Consider the following 10138-nt stretch of genomic DNA (forward strand, 5'->3'; position numbering starts at 1 on the left):
AGGTGTGTATGTGTGAGTGAATGTGCTGTCAGAGAAAAGGGCTCAGTCCTGGCGCTGTTTTGTTACCCAATGTACAACAAAAATAATAATGTACCCCTAATTCTGTACATTAAATGGTACATTTACGTACAGGTATAGGGTACAATTCGCAGCCTCTTGAGGGTACAGCCCCAGTGACAAGTAATTGTACCTTCAAAGTACAAATTGGTACCCTGCGATGGGTTGACATATCTTCCCGTGTCGTTCTCTGCTTTGTGCCCGTAGTCTCCAGGATAGGCTCCGGGCAGTGGCGGAGATATAGGCGGGGCAGGCGGGGCCACCGCCCCTGGGCCCGGCCCCTCCCCTGGATCACAGAGAGCCCCCACCCCCAGCAAAAAGAGGATCTTCTCATACACTAATATAATTTTTCTAAAGTTCTTGACAGTTAGAACATAACATTTACATTATAGTTATAACTTAAATTTAATATATCTGTCATTTTTTGCATATATTTTTATTATGGTGGGGGTATGGTGTAATATTTTAATTTTTAGATAAAACCTGTAAAATCCCTACAACAAACTTAAAATATAATACATAGTAATGTTTTGAAGTCAAACTAAGCTGTTCCTTTTGTATTTAATGGTTTTCCGTTTGAGGAATTTGCAAAAAACTGCAGTGCATGATGGGTATGATCTAAAGGCTGCTTAACCTCCACATCCGTCTGACGACTGTATATAGCCCGATAGGCTATAAGGATTATTAGGAACACCATACTAATACGGTGTTTGACCCCCTTTCGCCTTCAGAATTGCCTTAATTCTACGTGGCATTGATTCAACAAGGTGCTGAAAGCATTCTTTAGAAATGTTGGCCCATATTGATAGGATAGCATCTTGCAGTTGATGGAGATTTGTGGGATGCACATCCAGGGCACGAAGCTCCCATTCCACCACATCCCAAAGACGCTCTATTGGGTTGAGATCTGGTGACTGTGGGGGCCATTGTAGTACAGTGAACTCATTGTCATGTTCAAGAAACCAATTTGAAATGATTCGACCTTTGTGACATGGTGCATTATCCTGCTGGAAGTAGCCATCAGAGGATGGGTACATGGTGGTCATAAAGGGATGGACATGGTCAGAAACAATGCTCAGGTAGGCCGTGGCATTTAAACGATGCCCATTTGGCACTAAGGGGCCTAAAGTGTGCCAAGAAAACATCCCCCACACCATTACACCACCACCACCAGCCTGCACAGTGGTAACAAGGCATGATGGATCCATGTTCTCATTCTGTTTACGCCAAATTCTGACTCTACCATTTGAATGTCTCAACAGAAATCGAGACTCATCAGACCAGGCAACATTTTTCCAGTCTTCAGCTGTCCAATTTTGGTGAGCTCATGCAAATTGTAGCCTCTTTTTCCTAATTGTAGTGGAGATGAGTGGTACCCGGTGGGGTCTTCTACTGTTGTAGCCCATCCGCCTCAAGGTTGTGCGTGTTGTGGCTTCACAAATGCTTTGCTGCATACCTCGGTTGTAACGAGTGGTTATTTCAGTCAAAGTTGCTCTTCTATCAGCTTGAATCAGTCAGCCCATTCTCCTCTGACCTCTAGCATCAACAAGGCATTTTCACCCACAGGACTGCCACATACTGGATGTTTTTCCCTTTGCACACCATTCTTTGTAAACCCTAGAAATGGTTGTGCGTGAAAATCCCAGTAACTGCAGGAGCAGATTGTGAAATACTCAGACCGGCCCGTCTGGCACCAACAACCATGCCACGCTCAAAATTGCTTAAATCACCTTTCTTTCCCATTCTGACATTCAGTTTGGAGTTCAGGAGATTGTGTTGACCAGGACCACACCCCTAAATGCATTGAAGCAACTGCCATGTGATTGGTTGATTAGATAATTGCATTAATGAAAAATTGAACAGGTGTTCCTAATAAAGTGTATGTCATGGGCCTTTTAATTGGTTTGTTTGCAATTTCGCCAGGTAGGCTACCTTCTTTAAACTGCGTTTTGTTAGACTACATATTTCGGGATGTTTTATTGTAGTCTTTGTAAATATGTATATAGTTTAGCCTAATCCAGCCACTTATGGGAGCAAGCCAGCTCAACACCGGTCCCAAACCCAGATTAATGGGGAGGGTTCCCGGCAGAATTTGGATTTGACCTCCCAGCCTTTAAACAAAGCTACTGATTGAGCTACTCTGCCAATTATTTTCTAAAAAACTCATAGGCTTTGCAAAATCAGCAATTTGGAGAAACAGAAAAATCTACACACAATATCATCAAGAGTAGGAAAGTGCTGTCGTGTTTTTGTAATCTGCCCCAACGGTCCCTGATTGAGTTTCCATGCAATTAGTAAAACTCCCAAACATCGAGATGTGTGTCCGGAGTTCCTTTCAACGGCTTTGCAGACAAACATGGCTCCTTAGGAAGGAAGTTCCCCAGGAGCCGTCAAGTACAAAGATGGTCGAGTGATGGGAAAAGGGAAGTGGCCTCCCCTCTAGTTTCCGTGGTGACGGTGCTGTTTATCACTCAGTAATATCTTGCAGATTCGAGGAACCCTGGTGGAGGGCGATATGTACCTAACACTAAAGCTGGCATGTGTGCCGAATAGCCAGATCACTGCCGTGAAGCCCCCCTTCACATCTGGGTCATACTGAGTCTTTTTCGAGGTCCAGTTCCAGGTTCCAATTCTGCAAAGCTTATGCTATGATACCGTCATCATAGACTTCAGGAAACAGGCCCTCAGTTCCAAACAAGCACACACTGGTCTGAATGTGCAGAGGAGAGAGGAAATATTTCACCTCATTGCCCCAGTGGCAAATTGACCTTCACTGCAGATTGCACTCTGCATTTTCAGCGGCCGTGGTGGAGCTCATCATAAATTTAGGTCGTAAAAAACAGATGCAGAACTGGGATGTCGAGAACCTTCCGGATTCCTGTCTGGCCGGGCTCCATCCATTCTGTTCTCGGTTCAGCTCAAGGTGCGAGTTCATTTTGTGGGCCATCCTTTGAGATGTATGTCAGAGAAGGGGTGGATACTGAAGGGGTGCTTACTCACCCAAGCATTTTGCACAAGTTTAAAAATGACAGATATCCCCAGTTTGAGTTCTGCATGTGTGCTCCGTTGCTCACGGTGTTCCTGGTCACGGCACCAGTGCATGTTTTTCTGCAGCTTCATTGCATGCCAGCCTGTCACAGGCACTAAACACGGCCCACCGCCGGCCTGCTGTCCAGGCTGACCTGCTGCTAAATGTCATTCTATCATTTTAACTCTGCCTGTGCTACTTGCCATCTTGTCACGTGACACTCAATTTCCTTGCTTCTAAAATTTGCTAATTAATTTGTCTGTCTGGCCAGATTTTATAACTTGGATAGTTTGACTCTCCAGTGGGACGGAATATTCCGCATTCCCCACCTCCCCCCGGCGTCGGCGTGACGCTGAATTGGTTGCCGTCCAGCTAATGCGGTCATCGCTGGAACAAAACTGAAGATGCGTAAGTGTGGTGATGGCAGTGAGGGCGTTGTGACAACGTGGCCTCCTGTCATGTTCAGAGAGAGCAAGATGGCCAAGCTAGTCTGCCAGCGTAACTTTGTGGGAGATATGCTTTCTGGCCTAATGTCAGGGGTAAAGCTTTTGCCTGCTATAAAAAGGATAATAATAAAAATAAACAAAATTGTTAAAGGTTACATTAGCTCCCATAAATATAATGTCAATTCTTGATATGTTTTGTTTACATATTTATTACTGTTATTTTCTTATTCGATTCATTTTCATGAATATTGATTTGATTCGTATTAATGCTAATTAGGAACTGCATCACATTGTGTAGGTTTTAAGTGCTGCAGTGTTTCTGCCAGGAAGACATGAAACGGAGACGCTTTGCATACAGGTGAGTGAGAAATAAGGTTTTACAAAATGAAAAATGTAAGGTGATGCAACTATACAATTTTACAATAATTTTTTTTCCAAGTCATTATCTTCATAAAGTAACCAATTAAGTGTCTGCGATGCATCAGGCATTAATTTTTACTGGTTTTTCACATTCATTAGTTGTCATATTAATTGCAGTTTCGCCACCTGACTTTTCAAGCTCTTTTCAAATTAAACAGACAATTGCTTGGATACCTGCACAACTTTTTCCTTGATATGAAGTTTAAACACTCAATCTAAAAAAATAACTAAAGAGTTATCATATTACAATATTTTCCATGTTTTCAATGGGTTGTTCCACATGACCTGGAAATGGTCATTTTTGTCAGTATTTAAGTTAGATCTAGTATTTTGCACTGATCATGAAGATCACTTGGCTGATCACTTGGTATTTCTAAAATTACTAAAAAAACAAAAAAACAAAAAACAAGTTATGCCACTTGACATTTCAGGTCATGTACATTTGCAGACAAATGTTTTTCAATTATTGTAATGGTTTTAAAACCATAGTGATTTAAAACCTAAAAGTTACCAAATATAGAATTATGCCTAACTAATGTTTTTTTAATTGCTTAAATACCAATTTTAAGAAATTTCTTACTCTGCTCATTGGTTCAGACGGTTGCACCCCCCAACATTATTGGACTTTGAGACACAAAAATGTCAAAACTGAATGTTATTTGAATGTATTCAAAATATATTTTCATTAGAGGGGTTTTCATACAATAATGTTACTACTGTATGTATTTCTTAAAGGTTTTTTTTTTTTTTTAATAATGGAATCGGACATAAAAATATGCACGTCATGTCATTAACCCACACCGGTTTAAAGAGTTCCAAAGTGATGCTACGTTTCCTCTGTGTTGTGTGCAGCCAGTGAGTCATCTTTATTTGTGTTTATGCTTTGTTGGGCATATATGTATTTTGTTATGTACAATGTTATGTATTTGAACAGTCAAACGGAGTGAGTTACTCTCCACGGCACGCCACCTCCCTCCAGAAAATGACTGGTTGTTTGATCCAGATGACTGTGAACGAGGCGGTAATCACAGAGCCGGGCCCAATAATTGCCAGCAAGCTGGACCTGATAATAAGCCGCTGGAAGGCAGGAGAGAAAAGTGAGATTATCGTGGGTAGGCAACCCCCCCCCACCCCCCAGGGAAGGGGTTAAGGGTTCACACTCACTTTTGGCCGATAAAACACCAGGGCAGCTATGAACAATGTACCCGCCCCCCACCCACATCATTTAGTTTTAATTAGGCTGAATGTTTCACACATGGTATACAGTTTAATTAGTGCACTTGCCTTAAGGTAGGAAAAATACAGGTGCTGATATACCAACAGCTCTCCCTGCTGTCATTCTGTTGGTGGATTTTATCAACGTGGAAAACATTTCCATACTGACGTAGCTCACAAATGTTTTCAAGTTATTTCTCAGGAAGCATCTAAAGCCCTGATATCATAGTGTGATCTGTAAATGTTCTACATTCATTTATATTTGCAGTGCTTAGCAGATGTGGGAAATGGCACATAACAAACAGACAGCTGTCAAACAGACAGGATAAGGGCAACTAGGCTGAGCCTGCTTCACTGCAGTATGGAATGTTCTGGAAGTGAATGACGGGTCGATGAGGTGAGTGGGTGCAGGGATGAGTGTAGAAGACATAGCTTGGAGTATATGGGAGGCAGGGGTGTATACAGGGACGGGGTCACAAGGCAAAGGCCCCAGCTAAAGTCTGATTGGCCCCCCGGAGTGCCCCCTCCCCAGTCACTCACTGATTCAAAACACATCATTGGCTAATGATAAGATTGGCCCCTCTCTATAAATTATGGCCCCTCCTATGTCTTCCCCAATAAAAAAATCTTAAATTCAGCCCTGATGGCAGGGGTTAAGGTCCAGGGTTTCGTGGAAGAAGGTAGTAAAGCCATGAGCAGTCGCTGATCTGATAAGCTGACAGTAGCATTATGAAATAGCGAGACAAAGGGAGACAAGAAAGAAAACAGTGAGAATTCACCTGAGAAGAGGTACTAACTGCCGGTCCTGAAATGATGATGGATACAATTATGTCATATTGCAAACTGAAACATTACAGAAATGTTACAGAACAGTCCTCTATAATCACCAGATGTTACATAACCTGTCTTACTTAGTACTGAACATGTGAAAATCTGTAACCTGTGTTAGTCAGAATGTACAAATCTAGCAAATGTTAGTCTTTCCTCCTGTTGTTTCCATTCTTGAAAGTCACTTTTCCATCGATGTTTGGCTCACGGAATAAATATTCGACTTGTCATTGCATCAGCATTTAGATTTATTTTTCCTCGGTGTCGAAGGATGTTACAGGCCATCGCAAGCAAGCAGAGTCTCATCGGCGTCCTCGCGATGCCTCTCTGCCGAGTCTCTGCTATGCCAAAACACTGAAATTCTCTCCAGTCTCCCAAAAGTGGACGTGGAAGCTTGGTGTTCCACTCTCATCATTAAGAGAAGGCTCAGGCACGCACCCCGAGGCGGAATGGGGGAAATCAGCGTGGTGAGCTGCCCAGGGAACGTACAACACACTGCACCCTGTGCTCTGAAGCTACGCTCTCAGCAGACAGGTCTGCAGCTCCAAACCAAACCCGGCAGCGTCAGCATAAAGAAGTAACCACAAGGTGTGTATTTTGGCATCCATTGCACTTTACTTATGCGCCAGTGAATATCCACTAATGCTTGAACCACTTCTTAATAAAACTAATACACAAGAAGATTTTACCAACCACTTTTCCTGGTCAGGTGCTCAGGGTGCCCTGGAGACTGTCCCAGCTGGTAGAGAGCACTGGGATGGGGTACCCCCTTGGTGGGATGCCAGTCCCAATCACAAGGCACATGCTCTCACAGTCATATTCCATTAAGTTAAAGGTGTCAGTTAGCTTAACCGTATGTCTTTGGATGGCAGGAGATCATGCAGTGTGAGACTCCTCCCACTTCATAATTTATATTTACTGCTTATGTTGCTGTTTTGTACAACAATCCTGGGTCACTTTTAATCAGTAATAAGGGTAGAATTGTAATATCATCTGTTTTTCATTGACATTAGTTTAGCTGACATCTTCCCCAAAGCGAAGGGCAACTCAGTCCCTGGGGCAGCAGGGCCACTCAGTCCCTGGGGCAGCAGGACCACTCAGTCCCTTGGACAGCAGGGCCACTCAGTCCCTGGGGCAGCAGGGTGACTCAGTCCCTGGGGCAGCAGGACCACTCAGTCCCTTGGACAGCAGGGCCACTCAGTCCCTGGGGCAGCAGGGTCACTCAGTCCCTGGGGCAGCAGGACCACTCAGTCCCTTGGGCAGCAGGGCCACTCAGTCCCTGGGGCAGCAGGGTGACTCAGTCCCTGGGGCAGCAGGACCACTCAGTCCCTGGGGCAGCAGGGCCACTCAGTCCCTGGGGCAGCAGGGTGACTCAGTCCCTGGGGCAGCAGGACCACTCAGTCCCTGGGGCAGCAGGGCCACTCAGTCCCTGGGGCAGCAGGACCACTCAGTCCCTGGGGCAGCAGGGTCACTCAGTCCCTGGGGCAGCAGGACCACTCAGTCCCTTGGGCAGCAGGGCCACTCAGTCCCTTGGGCAGCAGGACCACTCAGTCCCTTGGGCAGCAGGGCCACTCAGTCCCTGGGGCAGCAGGGTGACTCAGTCCCTGGGGCAGCAGGACCACTCAGTCCCTTGGGCAGCAGGGCCACTCAGTCCCTGGGGCAGCAGGGTGACTCAGTCCCTGGGGCAGCAGGACCACTCAGTCCCTGGGGCAGCAGGGCCACTCAGTCCCTGGGGCAGCAGGGTGACTCAGTCCCTGGGGCAGCAGGACCACTCAGTCCCTGGGGCAGCAGGGCCACTCAGTCCCTGGGGCAGCAGGACCACTCAGTCCCTGGGGCAGCAGGGTCACTCAGTCCCTGGGGCAGCAGGACCACTCAGTCCCTTGGGCAGCAGGGCCACTCAGTCCCTTGGGCAGCAGGACCACTCAGTCCCTTGGGCAGCAGGGCCACTCAGTCCCTGGGGCAGCAGGGTGACTCAGTCCCTGGGGCAGCAGGACCACTCAGTCCCTTGGGCAGCAGGGCCACTCAGTCCCTGGGACAGCAGGACCACTCAGTCCCTGGGGCAGCAGGGTTATGGCACCTGCTCAAGGGCCCAAACTGAAAGCACTGTGCTGGCCTTCCGATCACAGACACGGCCTCCTAACCTGCCGAGCCGCACACGACACACATTTTTTGAGTGCTAGAGGTATTGGATTTAGGCTCCTTCTTACCTTGGATTGGGTGGGGGTTGGTGCTCTTTAAAGCCACAGGGCGTGCCAGTTTGATGCCATTCAGTGGCACTGCAGTAATGCCTGTGCTGTTGGTGCCATCATTGCTTTACTGGAAGGGATTCCCACCATGTCCCACAATCACACTGCTTTACTGGAAGGGATTCCCTCGATGTCCCACAATCACACTGCTTTACTGGAAGGGATTCCCTCGATGTCCCACAATCACACTGCTTTACTGGAAGGGATTCCCTCGATGTCCCACAATCACACTGCTTTACTGGAAGGGATTCCCTTGATGTCCCACAATCACACTGCTTTACTGGAAGGGATTCCCTTGATGTCCCACAATCACACTGCTTTACTGGAAGGGATTCCCTTGATGTCCCACAATCACACTGATTTACTGGAAGGGATTCCCTTGATGTCCCACAATCACACTGCTTTACTGGAAGGGAATCCCTCGATGTCCTACAATCACACTGCTTTACTGGAAGGGATTCCCTCGATGTCCCACAATCACACTGATTTACTGGAAGGGATTCCCTCGATATCCCACAATCACACTGCGTTACTGGAAGGGATTCCCTCGATGTCCCACAATCACACTGCTTTACTGGAAGGGATTCCCACCATGTCCCACAATCACACTGCTTTACTGGAAGGGATTCCCTCAATGTCCCACAATCACACTGCTTTACTGGAAGGGTATCCCTCGATGTCCTACAATCACACTGCTTTACTGGAAGGGATTCCCTTGATGTCCCACAATCACACTGCTTTACTGGAAGGGATTCCCTCGATGTCACACAATCACATTGCTTTACTGGAAGGGATTCCCTCGATGTCCCACAATCACACTGCTTTACTGGAAGGGATTCCCTTGATGTCCCACAATCACACTGCTTTACTGGAAGGGATTCCCTTGATGTCCCACAATCACACTGCTTTACTGGAAGGGATTCCCTTGATGTCCCACAATCACACTGCTTTACTGGAAGGGATTCCCTTGATGTCCCACAATCACACTGCTTTACTGGAAGGGATTCCCTTGATGTCCCCCACTACGATACATATTCGAGGCTCTGCTATTATTATTATTATTGTTATTATTATTACTATTATTATTACTATTATTATGGTTACTGACTTCATTACTAACAAGCAGTTTACAGGTTACCATTGTTTAGGAGTCCATCCATCCATCATGCGTAACCGCTTCTCCTGGTTAGGGTCACGCGGGGGTCCAGAGCCTATCCTGGAGGCTACGGCCGTAAGACAGGGAACAACCCAGGATGGGACACCAACCCATCACAGGGCACAGTCACACGCCATTCACTCACACAGGCACAGTTTATATTAATATCATATTGTGAACTAAAACACTGCAGAAATTATGTTTAAACATCATCTTTATTAACAATTGTGTGTTGTGTGATGGTCAATGCATTATATTATGCAACGTATAGTATTTGATAATGTTCCTGTAGTTGCTTCTCTGTCGTTGACTTTTTCTTAACAAGATTTGCTACCGACGTTGCACGTGTTCAGCACTTCTGTCGTCACTTACTGGTAGCGATTTTAATAAACCCACTTTTTCGGTAAAAAGATCTCATTAACATAATTAAGTGATATTTGTATCTAATGACATGAAGAGGTTTCAGACTTATGATAGATTTTGTGAATTTCAAAGGTTAGAAATTGAAATGTATATCCTACATACTACACCAACACTTGCACTGCTTAGACTGCATGTGTATTGGAAGGGGTTCAACTCATTTTAATACATATGCAATATTCGTTTATGAAAACTCAACTGAAAGATACTTGGATATAAATTTAAACCTAGTAATATGAGCCAATATGAGACAACTTACAGAACACCGTGGTCCCCCAGGTTTGTCACCCAGGACAGGGACCTGTTAATTATCTCTTCCCTC

The sequence above is a fragment of the Paramormyrops kingsleyae genome, chromosome 17, assembly GCF_048594095.1.
Source record: "Paramormyrops kingsleyae isolate MSU_618 chromosome 17, PKINGS_0.4, whole genome shotgun sequence".
Classification (NCBI taxonomy): Eukaryota; Metazoa; Chordata; class Actinopteri; order Osteoglossiformes; family Mormyridae; genus Paramormyrops; species Paramormyrops kingsleyae.